The following is a 23,248-nucleotide window of genomic DNA, read 5'->3' as shown; positions in this document are numbered from 1 at the left end:
TGAATTTTTTTCTTTGTATTTTAAAGCAATACTTTTACTCCAGGGCCCAGATATTTTCATAGGCTACAGATATTTCACAAACCCCTGGACCTCTTGTGCCATGGGTCGTAAAGCAGAAAATAGATGAGTTCCCAGGGAATGCTTAAGCCTGACCTTTTTTTGTCTCTGCCTTCTTACCAAACTTGCTGAATTTTTGATCCTTGACCTGTCCTGCAGATCTTTAGTTTGTCAACTTTTAATATCGGTAATGCTTAATTTTATTGCAACTTGACGGGGCTAAGGGATGCTCAGAGAGCTGGCAAAACATTATTCCTGGGGGTGTTTGTGAGGGTGAGAGGGTGAGATTATCCTTTGAAGTAGTAGACCGAATAAATAAAATCTGCCCTCACTAATGTGGGTAGGCATCACTTGATCAATTGAGGGCCCCAGTAGAACAAAAAGGACGGGGAGTGGGTTAATTCTTCCTCTTTTCTTGGCCTAGGATGTCCATCTTCTGCCTCACACAGTAGAGTGCTTGGTTTTGGGGCCTTTGGACTCTGACTGAATCGCACCATTAGCTTCCCGGTTCCCCAACTTGCCAATGGCATGTTGTGGGGCTCCTTGGCCTCCATAATGTTGTGAGCCAATTTCCATTGTAGATCTCCTTAGACATACCCCTATATATCCCATTGTTTCTGTTTCTCTGGAGAACCCTAACACAACTTGTAAGGTCAGGCACCAGTGATCAAAAGGAGGCAGATTAAAAGCTGCTGAATAAGACTTTATGGAGATTCGCTCCGAGTGAGACCCTCCAGTCCAACAGAGCGGTCAGAGGGAGTTGTACCCAGGCTCAGCTGGATTGGAATTTTATTGGGCTTAGGGCAGGAAGAGAGAGCTTGGAACAGGAAAGGGAGGTTTTTAGAGTCCCTTGTCCTCCTAGGGTTGGTCTGGGGATCTTGCTGAGATCCCTGTCCTTTCAGGATTAGGCAGGAGACCCCACCGATTGACAGGTCATTATCACTGTCTGTGGGCGCCTGATGGGTTGTTTTTTCCCCCCCGCACGTGGGTTGCCTGGTGCTTTGTTCCCTTAGCCACTTCAAATCGAACTAACACAACCTCCCTCCTGGAAGTTTCTCTCTGACCCCTTCAGTATATTCACGACACATCTTCTTAAATAGACCCCAGTCCATTTGGATCCTTGATTCTTCCTTAAGGGGCTGGTGTCAACAGACCCACAGGAACTGTGTCCTGGCTTTCCCAGTATCCCCCAATGACAGTGTTAGCTGTCAGAACTGTTGGCTTTGGTTGGAATTGACAAGATCCGAGAGGTGCAATTACATGAGATGTGCAGAGTAATCTCCACCTCAAACCTCAAACTTCTTTCTTCTTTCTCCCCTTCCCATTCTCAGCCATTTTTTTTTTTTTAATTTTGAAACAGGGTCTCACTAAGTTGCTTAGGGCCTTGCTAAATTGCTGAGGCTGGCCTCCAACTTGTGATCCTCCTGCCTCAGGCTCCCTCCACTGGAATTACAGGCATGCACTACCTCACCAGGCTCCAACTTTCCTCCTAACCCCCACTTCATTAATTTTGTCTATGAATGTTTATCGAAAGGTTTCTCCAACGGGATTCTTGGATCTAGCTTCTGGGTGGTGACCAACTGGATGAGGCAAGAGGTTGGCCAAGGAGCAATGGGAACAATGCAAACCCCACAAAAGCCCACCCACAAATTCCTTCAAGGCCAGGGGCAGGCAGGTCACATGACCCTGGCTTCTTCACATTCCTCAGTCGTCTTTTGTCCTTCCTGATTTCCACGGGCGACTGTGTGTGTGTGTGTGTGTGTGTTACTTTTAACGTGATTTAACCTGCCCTAAACATTTTCAGTGGGGAGGAGAAGGGCCCTCACCTAGTTGGGAGGCTGCTAGCTATAAGGTCCTTGCTTAGCATCTGGATGGCCATCTTAAGTGACAGTCACCATTTTAAGGAAAAAGTTTTGCTTTCTCACCCAAGGGTGTTCCTGAGAAAGGCTCACCACTCCCTCATACCAACCCAACCCCTAAATACCTGCATTAGGACCCCCCAGCTCTGATTCCTGAGCTGCCCCATAAAAGTCCCGGAACCCAAGCCCATGAATCTCCATCTCTATGGAGAGATGGCCCTTATTTGTCAGCTCTGACGAATAAACTCTCGTGTGCACCTCTGCCTGGTCTTGACCTTTCATTTCTCGCTTACCCCCCTCTCTCGTTCCTCGCTTTCCCTTCACTAGCCATGAACCCTGCCTAAAGATAACTTTGAACACAGGACAAGCATGCGCTCAAAGCTTGATTTGATGGGAATTCTGAATGGTTCCAAGAAATAATATGATAAGCATAGAGTGACTCAAGGCTCAAAAGGGCAGGACTTTGAACTTCTAAATAACTTTTTCCTTTAAAACATGTGCTTAAAAACCTTCACTGGTAGCAAGCCTGGAGGATTCTGGTTTTTTGTGGTCTCAAGAATAAGCATACGGTCACCTCCATCCTTCCTCAGCCAGGAAACACAGTGTTGTTTGAATCACCTCTATCAGCTCCTGTGCTCCCCTATGTCTTTGGAGTTCTCTGGGATTCAAGAAGTGGCCAGTGTAATCCCATCTAGTTCAGGAGATTTTTAAAAGGCTCAAGACATGGACATTCAGAGCCGGAAACACAACCTGGTATCACTGATTGGGACAACCTGAGGGGCATGAAGCTGCACTGTATTTTAGCTTGTGAATACCGATGTTTCCATTTGCATCATTCAAATTTTAAAAAGGCTGGTTCACCAGTGAAGTCCCTTTCGTTGTGATGTGAAATGGTCCTGGAGTGTGCTAGGCCTGGCCTCTTGGGCAGGGTGAGGTGGTGGCAGGGGACAAGCTAAAATGAGGATGAGGCACAGGAGTGTGTGAAGTAGACTGAGCCACCATGTTGCGCAGCTACAAGGGTGCCATCGCTGTGGTCCCCTGGAATTGTGCACCTTGGGGGACTGGGACAGCCAAGTGGTCATTGCCTCGCTTAGTCTAGTCGAGTCACGTTCCGGCGTCTGCCAGGACAGTCCTTTTCCCTGCAACCGCTCTTTCATCTGTTGAATCTAACATGGTCAGATTAAGCTTCCTGAATACACAGTTCTTTTTGTTTTGCTTTCCTTTGTTTTGTTTTTGGTATCAGGCATTGAACCCAGGGCTCAACCATTGAACCACATCCTCAGCTTTTAAAAAAAATATTCTATTTAGAGACAGGGTCTCACTGAGTTATTTAGGGCCTTGCTAAATTGCTGAGGCTGGCTTTGAACTCGCGATCCTCTTGCCTCAGCCTCCCGAGCCGCTGGGATTACAGGTGTGCGGCACTGTGCCCGTCCTATAGTTCTTATTATGTTATTACCTTTTTAAAAGCATGAAAGTAACTCCTATTTATTGTGAGTTTATATCAAGAAATCTGCAAATCACAGATTATATGCACATTTTCTCATTTTGGTCACATAAGGATCTTATGAAATAGGCATTATTTTCTCCATTTAGAAGACATGAAAAGAAGTTCAAAGCCCAGCATGGTGGCTCATGCCTATAATCCCAGCAGCTCGGGAGGCTGAGGCAGGAGGATCAAGAGTTCAAATCCAGCCTCAGCAAAAGCAACTCAGTGAGACCCTGTCTCTAAATAAAATACAAAAAAAGGGCAGGGGATGTGGCTCAGTGGTCAAGTACCCCTGAGTTCAATTCCTGGGACCCCCTCCCTCCACCAAAAAAAAAGTAGCTCAGAGTTTAAGAAATCCAGAAGTCACACTGTGGTGAAAAGTTCAGGGAGCCACCTCTCAAACTTCCTCTTAGTCTCACTGGAATGATCTGGAATGTTGGAAGTATGGTCCCAGTGCAGCAGGGTTCAGAGGTGGAACTTTTAGGCAAAGATTGGATTATAATGACTCTGACCTCTTGCATGTATTAATCTAGTTACTGGATTAATCCATTGATCGCTGAATGGACTCCTGGAAACTTGCAAGGGTTTATCTTCTCCCCAGGCCCCTCTGTGCTCTCTGGCTCTCTCTCTCCTTCCCAGCTGCCATAAGCTGAACAGCTGTCCTCTGCCGCATACTTCCTCCATGATGTTCTGCCTCCTCTCAGGAGCATTGCTCTGGAGCAATGCGTCTGCCAACCATGAACGGGGAGACCTCTGAAACTGAAACAAAATGAAACCTTCCTCCTCTGAGTTGTTCTTGTCAGGTGTTTTGGTCCCGGTGATGAACTGCTGGTTAACACAGGCCTCAATCTCTCTTATAAAAATCCTACCCATTTATGGCTGGGGATAGAGCTCAGCTGGTAGAGTGCTTGCCTCGCATGCACAAGGCCCTAGGTTCAATCCCCAGCACCACAAAACAAACAAACAAAAATCCTACCCATTCAGAGGGTCTGTTGAGACATTCCTCAAAGGAAGATATACAGATGGCCAGTGCAGAGACCTTACATCATTAGTCGTAAGGGAAATGCAAAACAAAACCACAATAATATACCGCTTCGTACTCACTGGGATGATTATAATATAAAACACAGATAATAACGAGTGTCATCAAGGATGTGGGGGAAATTAGAAACCTTAGACACTGATAGGAATGTAAAATGGTGTAGCTGCTTTGGCAAATAGTTTTAGCTCATTTAAAAGTTAAATATACGGGCTGCTGGGGTTGTGGGTGGTAGTGTGCTCACCCAGCACACGTGAGGCACTGGGTTCAAACCTCAGCACCACATTAAAAAAAGTGAAATAAAGATATTGTGTCCATCTAAAACTAAAAAATAAATATTAAAAAAAGTTAAACATAGGCATTACCTCATGAATTAGCAATTCTGCTCTTCTCAAGATAAATGAGTCTCCATATGACCACACAAACCACATATGTTCACACAAAAAGTTGTACATTAATTTTCATGACAAAATTATTCATGAAACCAAAGAAATAGAGATGACTTAAATATCTATTGACTGACAAACAAAATTTGATGTATCCATACAATGACATAGTTTGTCAATAAAAACATAAAAATAAATGAGTGCTGGCACAGTGGCTCATGCTGATCATCCCAGCAACTTGAGAGGCTGAGGCAGGAGGATCACAAGTTTAAGGTTCGCCTCTACAATTTAGTGAGATCCTGTCTCAAAAAAAAAAGACTATGGATGTGGCTCAGTGGCAAAGTTCCCCTGAGTTCAAACCCCAGAACCAAAATAAATAAGTAAATGAGCAGTAGTATATACCACAGCATCCCATGTCGAAAACACTGTGCTAAGTGAAAGAAGCCAAGAAGCCAGTCACAAAAGACCACATATTGTATGATTGCTTTTATATGAAGTGTCTCAAGTAGGCAAATCCACAGAGACAGGAAGTAGATTAAAGGTTGCCTAAAGCCCGGGGTTACAGGGAGGAAGAGGATGTACTGCTAATAGGTACTGAGTTTCCTCTGTAGGGTAATAAAAATGTTCTAAAATTGATTGTGATGCTGGTTGTACAACTTTGTCAACATGCTAAAAAAATTAATTGTACACTTTGAAAGGACACTCACAAAGTCCATGCGAAATCCAAGGACCACACCACACACCAGAATCCCACTCGAGAGATTTATTGTCAGAGCATGGAGCAATCTGACAGGGCTGTCCTCTGGGGAGAGCAGCCGCCAGTTGGCACTTACAGAGCCAGCTTTAGATCCTGCAAGAGGCATTCCACAAGCATGCTTAGGGGTTATGTCATGGGCTGGCGGGGGTTGACCCTGTAGCAGGCACATGTTCTGATGGGAGGCTAAGCAGCAGTGCTCAGGATCTCTACATAAAATGACACCTAAATTGAAACCTAGGCATCCCTAGATAAAAATGGCTCCCAACATAAAGGGCAGCTCTCATGCCAATATTGATCTGATGCCAATACACTTAATGGTGAATTGTAAGCTAAATGGGTGAATTCTATGAGATGGGAACCATCTTATTAAAGTTATTTTTTCTTTTTAATATGGGCTCTAGAGAGTGTAGAGACAACCGGAGCCAGGAATCTGAAGGCTCTCTGGCTTTTATCTCTGCCTCTCTCTACAGCTGGTTTCGCTCTTTCCTACAGCAGACTGGCTTCCTTTACACGGTGGCTCCTTGCTCTGGGGCTTCCACTTCCAAAAGACTCTGTCTTCACTTGGTTTGGGGGAAGCTCTGTGATGGCCTGGCTGGGATGAACATGAAGCCCTGGCCAGGAGCAAGATCACTTAGCACCAACATGGCCACCAGGATGCCCGGGTGCATTCCAAGGTGGAGACCAAGGGGGAAATCTTGGGGCTGAGTATGAATTCCATTAATGTTTGCTCCAGTAGCTTGCAGACACAGAAAGTCACTCACTGTGTGGAGGAATAGTGGCTAGGAAGAGTCTTCTCTTTTTAGAACAGATCTGTAAGAATAATTCGAATAAAAGCTAGCAGTAACAGACAATATGCACACAAGGCTTACTTGGCACCAGCATTCTAAATGCAACATAGTGACAACAAACCCATGAGGTAGAATAGTATTGCTCCCATTTTACTGATGAAGAAATGGAGGCACAGAGAGGTTGTCACTTACCAGCTTCTAACAATAGGTTAGAAAATAAAGCAATTGAAATAACTGCCCCAGAGGAGGGTGCAATCGAGTTGGAAAGACAAATCACACACACACCTATGAAACAGGACAATATCCAATCCAATCCTGAACGTTACCAGCGGAGTTCAAGTGCTGAAAGAGTTCAGTAAATGGAAAGGGCCCGGTCATTAATTCATTCCTTTATACATTTACTTATTGCAATTCGGAACCCTGACCACATCTTAGTACCATCTGTGCGCTGGAGATGGGGAGAAAGAAGACTTGAGGAATATCGCAGGAAGGAGAAGGTGTACCGAGCCCAGGAGGACAGGCTATCGCGGGGTGTTAGTTGGTTTTGGTTGCTATAGCAAGACACCATAAAATATGTCTGTTATAAAATATCAGAAACGTATTTCTTACACTTCTAGTGTAAGTGTAAGATCAAGGTGCTGGCAGGTTTGGTGTCTGTGTCACTTTCTTGTTGTTTACTCACGTGGTGGAAGGTGAAGGCAGCTTGCAGGGTCTCTTGTACAAGGGCATCAACCCCATTCATGAGGGCAGTATCACACCCACAAACATGTTCCCCAATATCATCTCTATCACCAGCTGCTCATGGGGTGCATGGGGGTCACCGTGCATGGAAGCCTCGTGGATAGAGACATCTGGTGTCTGGGAATAACCGTGGACCTTTCCTCTGGTGAATTGCCCAGGGACAATGTGAATCTCTTTCCTGCTCTGCCACGGTCCACACAGCGCCTGAGATGGGTGTGACTTGCCCAGATGTCAATCAACCTGCTGACTGCAAAAACATCAGGAAGCAAGACTCCGCCCTTGAAACCTTCTCCCTGCCTTTGATGTACCCCTTTAAATAAGCCACTGGAGCCATTTTCCCTTTGTCTAGTTCCAGAACCCACGTGGACTAGATCTACCGGGGCTTTGCATTATGTAAATATATTTCTGAGTATTTCTGTTTTGTTACTTATTAATTATCGGAGACTATAAGTTTTAGGGTGGCTTGGATTCCCCTGGGCAGTAAGAACTCCACAAAGAGACGCTGGCCATTGTTCCCCCACCCTCTCCCTAAACATCTCCACAGCACACAGATAACATCTGTGGATGTGCCTGCAATGTCCACTGACGGCTGCATTCCTGTAGAGTAGGGAGGTCAGCAAACTATAGCTTGTGCAGCAAGATAAGTCTTACTATTCACCTAGGTGAGCCCTGAACTCCTGGGCTCGGATGATCTTCCTGCCTTGGTCTCCCAAGTAGCAGGATTATAAAGATGTGTGCCATCATGCCCGGCTCAATAAAATTTCATTGGAACACAGCTGCACTTATGCTTTTATGTATTTATAGTCTCTTTCATGCTGCAGAGCAGTGTTGAGACCATATGGACTATTAAACTTAAAATATTTATTATCTAGCCCTTTATAGAAGAAATTTGATGTTCTCTGCTTTACAGCAAGGACTGTATCTTGCTTCTCTTCTGTTTTTCAATCTCCTGCAGCAAACATGTTTCCTAAACATAACGAAAAGGGAATTTGTCATAAACAATGAGACTTTGGTAAGATTTCAGAAACCTTTAAAATGTTTTCACTTTTATGATTTCATTACTCCCCACCCCCTATCAGTTCAGAAGAGGAAAGGTAGCGGAATTATTGAGGTCCTTTGGGAAAATACAATAGACCTGGAACTGAAAAGCAACCCCAGGACCTTGGCTGGTAGTAGGTCCTACTGGGCTTCGTCACATCCAGTGATAGGAAGGTGGCCAGGCAAGGGGAGAGACAGAGGCAAGCAACGCTGGGGAGTGCAGATTAACTTGAGATGCAAAGTAGGTTTTTGTTTGCTTGTTTGTGGTATTGGGGGATTGAACTCTGGGCCTCAAGCCTGCTAGGCAAGCATTGCACCACTAAGCTACATCCCCAACCCTTTTTAATAATTTTAAATTTTGAGATAGGGTCTCATTAAGTTACCCAGGCTGGACTTGAACTTGGGATCTTTCTGCCTTAGCCTCCTGAATAGCTGAGATTACAGGCCATGTGCCTCTGTACCTGCAAAGTGCAAAGTCATTCTAATATCCAAAAATTAATTTCTTCATCAGGATTTTTAAAAATTCTCCAAATTTAATATATTTCTTTAGGAGTGCCTTTAATTTTATTTACTGATATAGGGTTGACAACTATTTTAGTCAGTTTTTTTCTCTGCTGTGACTAAAAGACCGGACAAGAACAATTTTAAAGAAGGAAAAGTTTATTTGGGGGCTCACAGAGTCAGAGATCCCAGTCCATAGACAGCCGGCTCCATTCTTTGGGGCACAAGGTGAGGCAGAACATCATGGCAGAAGAGTGTGGCTGAGGGAAGCAGCTCACATGGTGATCAGGAAGCAGAGAGACTCCACTTGCCAGATACAAAATATATACAAAATATATACCCCATAGCCATGCCCCCATGAGCCACCTCCTCTAGCCACAACCTACCTGCCTCCAGTCACCATTTAGTTAATCCCATCAGGGAATTAATTCATTAATCGGGTAAAGGCTCTCATAATCCAATCATTTCACCTCTGAATATTCTTGCATTGTGTCTGTCATTCATTAACTCATGGGGGACGCTTCACATCCAAACCATAACACCACTCAACTTCAACTAATTGACATTAATAAAATATTCCACTCAATGAGAGCAGAATGCACATTTCTTTTCAAGTATACACAGAACATTTACCGAGATAGATCTGATTTTGAGCCATGAAACAAGTCTCAACAAGTCTTACAAAATACAATCTCTGAAGAATGGAATAAAAGCAGCAATCTCTATCAATATTCGGAACCAAACAAAACACCATTAAACAATGCTTGGATTGAAGAATAAATTTAAAGGGAAATAAGAGAGCATTTTGAACCGAGTGAAATGAGAATCCAATATATTAAAGTCTGTAAGATACTGCTAAGGCAGCACTTAGGTAGAAATATAAAGTAATAAATACATATATTAGAAAATATTAGGGCTGGGGATGTGGCTCAAGCGGTAGCGCACTCGACCGGCATGCGTGCGGCCCGGGTTCGATCCTCAGCACCACATACCAACAAAGATGTTGTGTCAGCCTAGAATTGAAAAATAAATATTAAAAAAATTCTCTCTCTCTCTCTCTTTAAAAAAATACTAATTCTTTAAAAAAAAATAAATAAAATTCTTTAAAAAAAAGAAAATATTAAAGGTTTTAAATCAATACCTCGGTTTTCATCCTAAGAATTAAAGAAAGAAGAGCAAATTAAACCCCAAGCAAGTAGAAGAAAGAAAATTATAAACATCTGAGCCTAAACTGATAAACTGTAAAACAGAAAAACAATACAGTGAGATCAGTGAAACAAAAGCTAGTTCACTGAGATGACTGATAGCATTAATAAATCTCTAGATGAATGATTAAGAAGAAAAGAAAACAAATGATCACTAGTAAGCGGAACCGAGGTGACATCACTACAGATTCTACAGTATTAAAAGGAAAATTAGGCAATGTTATTAACAACTTCATGCCAACAAATTCAACAACTTAGACAAACTGGACAAATTCCTTGAAAGTACAAACGACTGAAGTTCACTAAAGAGAAAATGTACAACCCAAATAGCCTTATATCAAATATAGAAATTGAATTTCTAGTGAAAACTCTTCTTCTGTCCTCCCTCACCCCAAAAACAAAAACAAAAAAAAATCTTATGTACAGATGGCTTCAATGGTAAAGTCTATTAGCCATTTAAGAAAGAAATAATATTAATTCTACACAACTCTTCCGAAAATCAAAGAGGCAACTACTTAACTTGTTCCGTGAAACCAACTTTATCCTGACACCAAGACCAAACAAAGAAAACCACAGATCAATTTCTCCCATTGGTAAATGCCAAAATTCTAAGCAAAACTTCAGCAAATCAAATCCAATGATAAAAAAAAAAATAGCCCAGTGTGGTGGTACAAGCCTGTGATTCTGGCTATTTAGGAGACTAAGGCAGGAGGATCACAAGTTCAAGGCCAGTCTGGGTAAGAGACCTTGTCCCAAAATAAATATAAAAAGACTTAGGGATGTAGCTAAGTGGTAGAACAAGCACCCCTGGCTTCAATCCCCATACCAAAAACATCAGAAATGTTTCTAAAAATTACCAAGGACGTAGACTACTCAAGACAACTTTGAGAAAGAATGAAGTTGGAATAGTGGCATTGCCTCACTTGAAGATGTATTTTAAAGCTACATTAATCAAGACAGTGGGATGTTGGTGTAAAGATAGACACTAATATAACAATGGAATTAAACAGAGTCCAGAAATAACTCACATGAGTAAGAATAACTGATTTTTCACTTTATCAATGTCACTTCCAAGATTAGGCCATAAAAGTCACCGAGGCTTCCATTTTGATCATTTTATCTTGTGCCATCAACCAAGCCATAAGCACGCCCGCAGAGAGATCCATGTGTCCAGCTACTCGGGCCTCTTGCCAATAGCCATGGGCACAGGCTTCTGAATTAGGCAGCTTTTTTGGTCATTATAACAAATAGTGATCAACTTAATAAGAGAACAAGGTTTATTATAGCCCATAGTTTCAGAGATGAAAGTCCATAATTGGATGGATACATCACTTTGACGCCTCTGGTGAGCACGGATTGGGGACCCTGGGGGAATACACAGCTCCAGAGCTTGGTAAACAAAGCTACTTACCTCGTGGCTGTTGAAAAATAAAGACAGAAAGAGGCAGAAACCAGGACCTACCATCCTCTTCAAGGGCACACCCCTAGTGATCTAAAACCTCCCACTAGAATATCTGTCATCTCCCAATGGCGCCATCTTGGGAACCAAGCCTTTAACACATGGGCCTTTAAGGGACCAAACTCTAGCAGCTTGGAAGGGAACCAGGCCTCAGCTTTATTCAGGCCTTCAAATAACCGCATCCCTGGCCAACAGCTTACCTCACCTCACGAGAGACTTGAGAACAGAACCTCCTACAAAGCCATTCCCAATTCCTGTCCTCAGAGCTGCGCGTGGGCATAGACATCTGCTGGTTGATACGCTATATTTGGGAGGTGATTCTCTATACTCATCTGATAAATGATATAGGGTCAGAGATGTGACCACAGTTTAGAAAACCCATAGAAGGTAGTGTAGGTGACCTCTGCCAAGCCTGGTCACCTTCACTACCTGTAGGTGTAGTCCACCATTAGCATCCTAGGGCTGAAGGAGAAGGAGGGGCTCGTTTCAGACCTCATGGAGAGTTGCTGAGTGGAAGGAGCCAGGGAAACAAACACCTGGACCTCACTTTCTTCTCCCCCTCAGCCCCCTACTGGTACCTCTCCCCATCCCCCAAACTCAAGCGTAGAGCTTAAGTTCCACAGTTGGCAGAAGATGGTGGCAAGAGGACTGGGCAGAGGTGAGCACGTGCTTCAGGGAGCAGGAGGCCGAGGTGAGGCTGATGTTCTGGGTTATGAACATGGAAAGCCAAAAACGAAAGAATAGTGAAGATGAACAGCAGAGTAGGAGCAGGGAAGGCAGGTGGGGAACGAGCTGTACCGCTGATTGGATCACGATAAGCTTGCTCACCAAATGCCAGAATGTTCTCTGATAGGCAGAACCAAGGGGCATCTTGCTTAGAAGGGTTTTGGAGTAGAAGTGACTCCCACCATTTCCCTCGACCAGAAGTTAGCAAACGTTCTTAAAGGGACAGATGATATTTTCAACACTGCACTTTGGCTACCTGGCTACTGCTATAGCAGGAAAGCCCCCTAGACAGTACAAAGCTGGACGGTGTGGCCACGTGTCAAGACAACTTGATTTACAAGTAGGCAGCAGGCTGCGGGCCACAGTTTGCCAACTCCTGCCTGAAGACACTTAAGAATTTTGTTATTTGTCTTCAGATAGACTTTTGAAATCTATATATGCTCTTTTTTATGATTTTTTTTTTGTAGTTGTAGATGGACAGCATGACTTTATTTTATTTGTTTATTTTTATGTGGTGCTAAGGATCCAAACCAGTGCCTCACACATGCTAGGCAAGTGCTCTGCCACTGAGCTACAGCCCCAGCCCTTGAATGGACTTTTTCCCAGGCCGGACTCCTGATAAACAAGCAATCGACCTCTTCCAGACTACCAGGAACAAATGAGTCAGTAGATCCTGCTGTCATTTTTGTAGATATCCTAGAACGAATGACCGCATGGCTGACTAACCACTAATCAGAGAAATCAGAATAGGAATTGCCAGTTCCAACATTTTGATTTCAAATATTTTCCTGAAGAATTAGGAAAATTTTTAGGTTAAATTTTTTTTTTCTCTTTCACACCAGGAACATATTCTAGTCCCAGTAAAGTGAAGATCCATTCTGTCCAAGTCCCAGATGTCCTATTTTCCCAATGTCCTATTGATAGGATGGCTTATATATTTAAAAGATACTTTATTGTCCCAGGGCCTATTTGTAGAATAGTCTATTTTTTTCTTAATGATAATAAAGAATATACAAGTTCTAGGTTATGATTTTCCCTCTATTTTAATGTACTTGTGTCCATTTCATTGAAATATTTGCAGAATTGAAAACTTGGGACATAACGGGTTAAGCTTTGAAATCAGAAAGATCTGAGTTCAAAACCTGTCACTTACTACCTGGTTTGCTGGGCCATTTTTCTCTCCTGTAACATGAAGAGTTACTTAGCGATTACATACCTATTCTTAGTCCAAGGGAATCACACACTCAAAACTCTTTTTCTCTGTTCTATTGTTTTCCTTCCTTTCTTTCTTCCTCACACACTCAAAACTCTTTTTCTCTGTTCTATTGTTTTCCTTCCTTTCTTTCTTCCTTCCTTTCTTTGTTGTTGATATACCTTTATTTTATTTATATGCGGTGCTGGGAAACGAACCCAGTGCCTCACACATGCCAGGCAAGTGCACTACCACTGAGCCACAGCCACAGCCCTTGTTCTGTTGTTTTCTTGAAAACTATTGGTTCTTAAAGTTTGTTCTCAAATTGCAGGGTTTTTATGTGGGTTTTCTAAATGCTTCTCAGGGAAATCCAACACAGACACCAGACAATTTATATATTCACTGGGACTCTGATTGTCAGCAACAGAAACTGAATTCAAACTAACAACAACAAAACAAAACAAAAAACAACCCAGGAGTGATTGGATAGATTTTGGAGTAGTTCTCAGAATCAAGGTTCAACAATGCAACCTCAGGGAAGCCGTGATCAGAGAAGCTACACTCTCTTTCCTAAGGGACTCGTATTTTCTCTAAAACAAGGGAGGTGCCTGGTGAGAATTCTGGGGCACATCTTGGCTTCATCATCCAAGAGGAAAGAAAATCCTTGCCTTTTTCTTTATTCTAGATCTCGATTTTAAAACCCCCTGCAAGGATCCCATTTGCCCTGATGTGGGTCACATGCCCACTTCTCAAGGCAATCTCCATGGCTGGGAAAAGCAGGCTCTGTGATTGGCGCACGTAGTCTGTGTCAGGTACCCACAGGCTGTGATTGCCTGTCCCCACTGGGAGTGTGTGGTTGGAGTGGGGAGTGGGGCGCGGGAAGCAACTGCCCTGTCCAACCAAATAACAAATAGGGAGAGGTTCTCAGCAGACTGATGAAACAGAAATACCACAGCCACAGAAACACGAGCCACAGGTAAAGAGGTTGCAGCCAGGGAAAAGTTTTAAGAGGCAAATTAGGGGGATTGCATAAGATAATTGGAAACAACCCTTGGCCATAAGGGTTAATAGCAAGGGTGACGTCAGCCCAAAGCCAAGCAGAGGCCCAGTGGCCAGGCCGTCCTTTGAGAGGTGTGGAGATGCAGGGGCCTTCGTGTGAGGCTGGTTCTGGCAGAGTCTTTCAGAATCATTCCTGTCCCTGGGCAGTCACAAGTAACAGCTCTTCCTTCACATCCTCTGTGCATTTATTTGTTTTGTCATCAGGGTCAAAGCAAGTGACTCTATTTTGATTGTGATAACTTTCATACCACTAAAGGAGAGTGTCATCCCCTAAAAAAGAAGGGGCAGAGGGCCTGGGCAGACCAGGTGCTGGCTATATTCATAGGAGATGTCTGTTCTACCAATAATATTGAGAGGACATTTATTTTACAGGTGACTGCCAAAATTGCAATGCCAAGATCTTTCAAGTGATCTTGGGACAAACATGGCCACTGACTCCTGCTCTGGTTTGGGGGACAGTAAGTGCCTCAGAGAAAAGGACCAAGAACAGGACGTCTGGAGTCAGTTTAGTGGAATGAAAATTGTGAACATACAAAGTTCAGCTGCTCAGTGTCTCCCTTTCGTGGACTCCTCCCCTTGTGTGTCCTTTCCGTCTTCTTTTTCTCTTCAACTTCCTAATTATAATGTTTACTTATTTATATTATAATTATGTGTGTACATATGTATCTCATGTGTGATCTATGATTCTTCCTGGACTCCCTAACTACAGCTAGGTCTTTGTTCGCGTTGCATATCATCTGAGAGGTGCCCGCATCTGAAATCAGTGAAAGGAGACAGACAAGCTGCACCACAATGGAAGAAGTGACACTCCCCTCTGTGGCTCTGGTGTGGCAGCTGAACTCCACATGGGAAACTTAGGGCTGTGTTGCTCAGGACTTGAACTTCAAGCAAAGAAAGAAAGAGAGAGAGAAAGAAAGAAGAGAAAGTGAGAAAGAGAGAGAGAGAGAGAGAAAGGAAGGAAGGAAGGAAGGAGGAAAGAACAATCTAGGACTAGCTTGGACAAAACACAAAGCCAGAGACTTGAACTCTACAGAGCCTCTCCTGCATTTCTCTCCTGCAGCCCTTCGTGTGTTAGCTTTCCACAGGGCAGGTGGTGAGTCAGGCACAGGCACCAGGCTGGCTATACTCAGCTTGCACACCAGAGACTGATGCTTATTCTCCCTTTCGTGTCAAGTTTCCTGGGTAAAGGTTCTGGCCTAGTTTGGGTCAAGTCTAGATTAATGGCTATTTCCAGAGGGGCAGTAGAGGACTCTACATCCTGGCTTGAGTCAGAGGCCTATTCCTGAACCAATTACCAGGAACCAAAGGTGCAGGATCTATAAAATTATGGCAACTTGCTTCCAGTACAATCTTATGGTTAGAGCTGGGGGAAAGGCACATTTCTCAGAAGAAGGGATGTCTTCATCAATTTTGTGTTGCCATAATGAAATACCCGAGGCTGGGTACTTTATAAAGAAAAGAGGTACATTTAGCTCACATTTCTGAAAATTCAAAGCATGGTCTGGCATCTGCTCAGCTCCAGTGAGGACCTCTGGTGGCTCTGGTGGCACACTGTATCCCAGTGCCAGGAACATGTGTTGAGAGCCACAGCCAAAGGGGCCCCAGCAAACTTCCAGCTGCCAGCAAACTTCCAGCTGCTGGCTGATGATTGGCTCACAGCGGCCCCAGCAACATCTAGCTGATTGGCTCCTCGGCCCCAGCAACATCTAGCTGATTGGCTCCTCTGCGGTGATGCTCATTGGACTGTTTCCCTGCCCTTTCAGACCACGGAGCTGCTCATTGGGGGACTTTTTTGGCTCCGCCCACGTGACCCAGCCAATCGGCCTCAAGAGCAGGAGGATTGTGGGAGGTGGAGAGAAGCTTGGGTGGGAGAGAGAGGCTTGGGAAAAGCCGGTGGTGGCAGTTGAGGCTCTGAGGGTTTTTCCTGAGAGGCTATTTTGTTTGTCGTGTGTGGTTCTAAAAATAAAGTTAATTTCTTTTGACAAGTGGCTCCTGATTGTGCCCAACCAGACTGCTGTAACAACCTATGGTCCTCAAGCACCCTTCACTGTAAGCTTGGTCGAATCCATTAACAACTTGAACATGACGCCAGCAGATTGGGCTAATATGTGTAAAGCTGTGCTAAATGGAGGACAATACCTGTTATGGAAGGTTGCCAATGAGGAATTTTGCAAGGAGACGGCTAGGCGAAATGCAGCAGCTGGTTATCCTCAGAGAAATCTAGATATGTTGTTAGGAAAGGGACCTTATGAGGATCAGCAGCAACAAATTGCATATGATCCTGGCGTATACGCACAAATTGCTGCAGATGCAATTAAGGCATGGAAGACTTTACAAGGACATGGAGGTTTACAAGGTCAATTATCTAAGGTAATACAAGGAGCTAATGAACCTTATGCTGAATTTGTAGATAGGCTTATTCAAACAGCTACCAGAGTTTTTGGGAATACAGAACAAGCAATGCCATTACTAAAACACCTGGCTTATGAGCAAGCGAATCGTTGGTGCAGAGATATCATTAGACCATGGAAACATGAAGATTTAAACACATATATTAAATTATGTAGAGACATTAATGAACAAGAGCAAGTCGTGGCAGCTGCAGTAAAACAGGCTTTAGATGCCAGGGACATTAATGAACAAGGGCAAATTGTGGCAGCTGCAGTAAAACAGGCTTTAGATGCCAGGCCAAGAACATGCTACAATTGTGAACAAACAGGACATTTTAAAAGGAATTGCCCCATTGGAGGAGGGTTTAACAAAACTAGGTATCAAAGGAGTAGAATACCAGGTATTTGCCCACGATGCCGTAGAGGGAGACATTGGGCTAATGAATGCCGTTCTCAAACCACCATAGAGGGTACTCCATTATCAAAAAACGAACAAGGACCAGGTGTTTATCCACGATATCGTGGAGAAAGGCATTGGGCTCCATTGCCAAAAAATGGACAGGGGGGCCCAATGCTCCGGGGCCCAAAACCACAAATATACGGAGCACTGGAGGAACCCAGCAACCCCATCAGGGTAGTGCCCAGGACACATTGTCCATCAGATCCCTCATCAGACAAACCAGAGGGAGCGCAGGGTTGGACATCTGCGCCTCCGCCAGAGCAGTACTAACTCCAGAGATGGGAGTTCAAATCATTCCCACAGGGGTGAAAGGACCTCTTCCCAAAGGAACAGTAGGATTATTATTGGGACGCAGCTCTTCTACTCTAAAAGGACTTATGATAAGTCCTGGGGTAATTGATCCCGATTATGAAGGTGAAATAAAAATTATAGCCAGTTCTCCAAAGGGTATATCAGTAATTTCACCAGGAGATAGAATAGCACAGTTACTAATAATACCCAGCCTACATGATAAATTTTCCAGTCGTACTGTAGAAAGAGGTTCCAAGGGATTAGGATCCACAGGTGTAGATTGGGCTATGCTTTCTTTAAATTTAGATTCTCGCCCCATGCTAAAACTAAATATTCAAGGACATGAATTTAATGGGCTACTGGATACAGGTGCAGACCTTAGCATCATCTCTCGTCAAGAATGGCCAAAACATTGGCCATTACAACAAGCCACTCAAACGCTTCGAGGCCTAGGAGTGGCGACTAATCCCCATAGAAGTGCAATGGTATTAGATTGGAAGGATCCTGAAGGATGTGAAGGAACTATACAGCCATATGTATTGGATCATCTTCCCGTAAATTTATGGGGACGAGATGTCCTAGATCAATTAGGTTTGACATTAACAAATAACATCAACCAAAATGCACCCACTATTATGACTAGACAAGGTTTTAGGAAAGGAAAAAGATTAGAAAAACAAGAACAAGTTATAGCAGCACCAATACAAATAGATCAAGGAACAGACAGACATGGGTTGGATTTTCAGAAAGGGCCACTGAGACAATAAAAATTACTTGGAAATCAGAAAGACCAGTATGGGTTCCTCAGTGGCCCCTGACTAAAGAAAAGATACAAGCAGCCCATGACCTGGTCAAACAACAATTAGCAGAAGGACATATACAACCTTCTGTATCTCCCCATAATACTCCCCATAATACTCCCAGAGGTCAAGGTGAGACAGGAAGCAAAAGACCAAGAAGGGGGTTAGGCTTTCTCTTTTTATCACACCCCACTCCCAGGGAACAAGTGCATTTCTACTAGTCCTGACCCACTCCTAAGAGACCACTCATCATCAATGTGGAAACCCTATTAATCTGTTCATGATTAATATTAAGTCATTTGTGAGTGTGGAGCCTCTGTGATCTAATGACCTTCCACTTAGCCCACTGGGACCAAGTCTCTAGCACAAGAATCTCAGGCTGGACAAACCACACCAGGGAAGAAGTCAGTTCTGAATGAAAACAAATAAATGAACAAACAAAAAAGCCAACCAGAGCCTTTCAGGGTTTACTGTTCTTGCACTGGTGACTTTGAGCATAAACAGTAGTAGAGTAAGAAATATCAAGTTGGATTTCCTGAAGGTGGCCAAAGGCTGGCATTGGGTTTGGACGGTAAGGACATCCCTGCCTGTCTCCCTGCTGTGACAGCCAGATGGAGGAAGAACATTCTTGGGCTGGATTGAGGTTGGGCTGATATCAGTAGCTAAAACTCAGATCAGTCTTCAGAGATGAGGCAGGTAACACAAATGTGAGAAACAGCCCGGTAGAAGCCAACAGTTAGTTGGTGGGGTCTGGGGCAAATGAAAGAAGCCAATGGTCCCCAAAAGATATCTAAATTCCTTTTCTCCCCCTGTTTTACTCAATTTTTTTTTTTTTTTTTTTGCTGTGGTATCTAAAAGACCCAACCAGAACAACTGTAGAGGAGGAAAAGGAAAAGTTTATTTGAGGGCTCATGGCTTCAGAGGTCTCAGTTCCTAGACAGCAGCCTTTATTCCTTGGGGCTCAAGTGAGGCTGAACATCATGGCAGGAGTGTGGCTAAGGGAAGCAGCTCACATGATGATCAGGAAGCAGAGAGAGACTCCACTTGCCAGACACAAAATATACACCCCAAAGGCACACCCCCCCATGACCCACCTCCTCCAGCCACACCCTTCCTGCCTAGTTACCAGTTAATCCCATTAGGGAATTAGTTCACTGATTGGGTTACAGCTCTCGTATCCCAATCATTTCTCCTTTAAACCTTCTTGCATTGTCTCACACATGAGCTTTTGGGGGGCACATCACCTTCAAACTATAACACTCCCCAAAATTGCATAGGGGAGATAACAATTCCTGTGCTAATCCCAAGATCACCCTGGCTGGGGAGGAACTGGTAGCCTTCAAGCAAGATCATCTCAAGAGTTTCTTAGCCATTCTGCAGATGAACCGGTGACCTAGATTATATGAAAACAAAAGTGGTAGGAGCCTTTTCAGCCAGGAAAAGGCTCCTCCAGCCACTGCAGAAGGGCACTTAAGACAGGCTTGTGCTCGTTGGGAGCAGCAGTTTGCAGAGGATCCTTGACATCACCCTGCAGAGAACTCAGGCCCTCCTCATGCTGCACTCGCAAAGTCAGTCATATACTTGGAGTGTGTGCGTAGTTTTCTACCCTTGGTTGGGTTCTTATGGCGCTCCATCAGGGGTGAGTCAGGCATGCAGGTGGGACGGTCTCTGACCTTGAAGCAGCAGAAGTGGCAAGGTTCCTAGAAACAGGGAAGTGACTGACACAGAGCTGGCTTTGCCAGGTGCCTGTTGAAATGAGGGAGTGAGGAGGGAGGGGGGAGCAGTAAATTTTCATTCGGTTGTTCTTTGAGCCAGGCACTGTTCTAGGCACAGGGAGATGCAGCGATTTAAAAAGCTAGATATGGTCTGCATCAACAACATTTCCATTTCAAAGGGAGGTGTGCATTAGTGAAAGACAGGGATGTGATTAAAGGCCTGTCACAAGCTGGGCAACTTGGCACACGCCTGTTATGACAGCGGCTCGGGAGGCTGAGGCAGGAGGATCATGAGTTCAAAGCAAGCCTCAGCAAAAGTGAGGCTCAGTGAGACCCTGTCTCTAAATAAAATACAAAGTACAGCTGGGGATATGGCTCATTGGTCAAGTCCCCCTGAGTTCAATCCCTGGTAATACCCAAAACAAAGGCCTATTGCAGGGATCAAGGAAAGCTTCCTGGAGAAGATCCTCTCTGAGATTAAATTCCAAAGGACTTGTCAGAGTCAGCCAAGCAAATGGCAAGGGCAAGGAAATGGTCCAGGCTGGACTATGACCATCTGTTAGGCAAACCAAGAACCTGCTTAGAGACCAGCAAAGCAGGGGTCTCCGAAAATGAGGAGAAATTTCCAAAAAAGGACTTTGATATCAAAAAACGTATCAAAGTGCCCATCAGGAGGAAAGGTGGAACTCTGCAGGAATTCCATCCACACATTTTTTACGATGTAGCGACCTTTGACCTTTTCATTTTGAACTACAAATGGAGACACAGCATCAGAATCTCTTCTGTGTAGGACCCCTTGACATTCTCAGGAACTATCTTGATCCCAGAGCTGGGAGGCATGTCCGTGGTCTCAATTTCCTCCCCTTCACCTCCCTCTGCAGTCCCTTCCCCTCAGCACCCCTCCCTCACAGGGCCATTCCCTAGAGTCCTTATTAAAATTTACTGCCCTTCTGTTCCTTCCCTTGGGCACCCCTAATCCGCAGAGTTAATTATCACATGGTGTATAAATTACTTCCATAACTGGTTCAACTTGAGAGCCATTAGTAGAGGGCATCATTTCACTGAACTAAAAAAAAAATATTAACAACTGTTGCACTTCCCAGGTCCTCATAGCTCTTCTTAGTTGGGTTTCTGTTTCCGGTCATCCTCATCTCAGTAATTGTAACAATAACAACAATAACAATAATAATGGCTAACAATTTAGGCTGCTGCGCAGTGGGGCAGGCACTCTTCTCAGCTCTTTGCAATAACTCATGCTTTCCAACTGCCCCGAGTTAGGTTGTTACTTGCAATGGGTCCAGAAGGTCATTGATTCACAGGTAAAGAAATGAAGGCCGGGAGATTAGCCCCCAGGTCACTCTGTTGGTAGTTGGTGACACCTTGGTTATAAACCAAACATTCTAGTCCAGAGCCCAGTTCCACCAAAGTTATCCAGGCCAATTTCCTAAGAATAAAACCTGATCTTTTTCAATATTCCCTTTTGGTACCAAAATGCTCTATCCCTAAAATGTATTTGCCAGTCTATCCGCCACTTTCTATCTTTCCATCTCCACTGTTACCACTGATAGGGGATGAAGGGGTCTCCCAAAGTTCAGGTGCTGAAATTTAGACCCAAATGCAATAATGTCAAAAAGGTGGGACTTTAAGATGTGACTAGGTTGTGGGGCTCTGACTTTATAAAGGGCTTACTGTGGTTATCCGGAGAGTGGAACTGTTATAAAAATGAAGACTGGCCTCTCCTGGGTGTGCTGGCACTCTCTCACCCTCCCTCTGCCCTTCCACTAAGGGATGAAGGCCTGAACCAGATGTCCCTTGATTTTGGATGTCCCAGCTACCAGAACCATGAGGCAATAAATTTCTGTTCATTATAAATTACCCAGTCTTGGGTATTCTGTGAAATCAGAGTAAGATAACCACCACAGAAGAAACCACCATGAGACCTCGTCAAGAAATAAGTTCTGGCCAGGCATAGTGGCATGCCTGTGATCCTATTGACTAATGAAGCGGAGACAGGAGGATTGCAAGTTCAAACCAGCCTCAGCAACTTTAGTGAGAACCTGTCTCAAAATAAAGAGGGCTAGGATGTGGCTCAGTGGTTAAGCAGCCCTGGTTTCAACCCCTGGTACAAAAAAATAAATAAATTTTTTTAAAATTAAAATTAAAAAACACTGGGGATGTATCTCAGTGGTGAAGCGTCCCCAGATTCAATCCTCAGTACCAAAAAAAAAAAAAAAGAAAAGAAAAGAAAATTTAAAGAAAGCAAGAAAGTTCCATTAAGAGCAGGGACATGGTTTTGTTCCACACCATCTCCCCAAGTCCTGACTGACACATAGTAGATGTTCAGTAAAAAAAGGACCCTATGGGTGATTTCCTAACTGTAATCAGTGAGCATACTTTGAGCACCTATCATAAAATAGAAAACCACTGATTTTTGACATATTGGTTTCTCTGTTCATATAGATTTACAAAATTGAGCTCATGTATCTTCCCGTAGTTTGTTTATTCTAAACATCTCCCCACGTTATTAAAACTTCTTTACAGAGTTAAGGGTATAATAGTCCAGTGTTAAAGCGCTTGCTTATCTGGGAGGGTCACAGGCACAGGGAAGTTCAAGTTTGATTCAGACTGCAGTGAGGCTAAGAAAGGAATCTGGCTGCAAAGATGCAACAACGGCTGTGGATTCTTGCAGCCACAACGTCATCTGGTTGAGAAAAGCCAAGTCAGGTTGCAACTACTATGCAATCTACGGGGGGGAAGAAGTGGATAGGAAATGCAGTATCTTGAATTCAAGAGAACAGGGTGGAGGCTGGCTAAGCCAAGCAACCCGTTAAACCTGAGGAGGAAGGAGATCGTGTCTTTGGATGAAATATGAAAAACTAACAGCAGTGCTCGGCGAACGGCTGAGGCAGTGCTGTGTACCTGGCAACGCTAACAGGGACACAAGGAAAAGCACGAAGGGTCGAAAGCATCCCGGGAGGTGGCGGCCGTTCAAACCCACTTCGAGCTCCAAGTCGCCCTAGCAGAGCCCAAGGCAGGACCTTGGCTCCCCTTCTTACAAATCCAAGCGCTGGCAGGCTGAACTCAGGCGGGTAGTCTCTTCCTCCTAGGGAGGGAGGGGATTACAAAGAGAGGAAGGCCTGAGAAGTCACGCTCCGCACCGGCCGGTGCAAACACGGAGAGAAGGCCGATGCACACCTAGACCGCGAGCGAGGGTGGAGACCCAGGAAGCCTACGCAGCCGCCGCAGGGCCCGCGGCGCCGCAGCTTCCCGCACCGGTAGCTGTGGCTGCAGCAGCAGCT

General features: G+C 44.3%; 1 protein-coding gene across 2 annotated transcripts in view; it reads right to left on the bottom strand.

Moving 5' to 3' along the window:
- Txnrd1 (thioredoxin reductase 1) overlaps positions 1-23,248 on the bottom strand; it is a 235,910-nt gene that overhangs the window by 146,419 nt on the left and 66,243 nt on the right. The window lies entirely within an intron of this gene.

This window comes from Marmota monax, unplaced genomic scaffold (genome assembly GCF_021218885.2).
Source record: "Marmota monax isolate L192 unplaced genomic scaffold, Marmota_monax_Labrador192_F-V1.1 WCK01_AAM20220418_F8-fsc00051, whole genome shotgun sequence".
In the NCBI taxonomy this organism is placed as follows: Eukaryota; Metazoa; Chordata; class Mammalia; order Rodentia; family Sciuridae; genus Marmota; species Marmota monax.
Note: the sequence above shows the minus strand (reverse complement) of the source record. Positions and strands in the feature narration are given on the sequence as shown.